Raw genomic sequence first — 523 nt, 5'->3', positions numbered from 1 at the left:
AGCCCAGCCCGAGCCCAGCGGGCCTCCGACTCTGCAGCCCACCTGGGCCACCAGCCACCTGCCCAGCGCCCCAGGCTCCCACGGGCACAGGTAGGAGACAGTGTGCCGTAGGGGAGATCCTGGGCACGGCACGGCTCTGGGACATGGCACAGCCCTTGGCACACGGCACAGCCCATGGCATGGGCTGGGTGCTGGCAACTGGCGTGAGGCAGCACACAAGGAAGGAGCTGTGGGGTCCCTTGGCAGTGACAGGCTGGGTACCCCCACCTCTGCCATGCGCTTTCTGTGGCTGACGTGTGCCGGACTTTGCCCAGGGAGCTGTAGCAGTGGGGAGGGACAGGTACCTTGGGAGGGAGGGCACGTTCCCATCCGGCAGCATCGCCGCCGTGCCCGGGTGAGTTCCTGGTAGAGCAGATGCCCTGCAGGGCTCCACCCTACAGCGTAGCCGTGCAGGTGCCTTCGCTATGGGCCATCCCCACCTGAGGCGAAGGATGATGCAGTGACCCCTGTGTGGCTGCACCCG

Source organism: Geospiza fortis, unplaced genomic scaffold, assembly GCF_000277835.1.
Source record: "Geospiza fortis unplaced genomic scaffold, GeoFor_1.0 scaffold70, whole genome shotgun sequence".
NCBI lineage: Eukaryota > Metazoa > Chordata > Aves > Passeriformes > Thraupidae > Geospiza > Geospiza fortis.
This window is presented reverse-complemented; position numbering follows the sequence as displayed.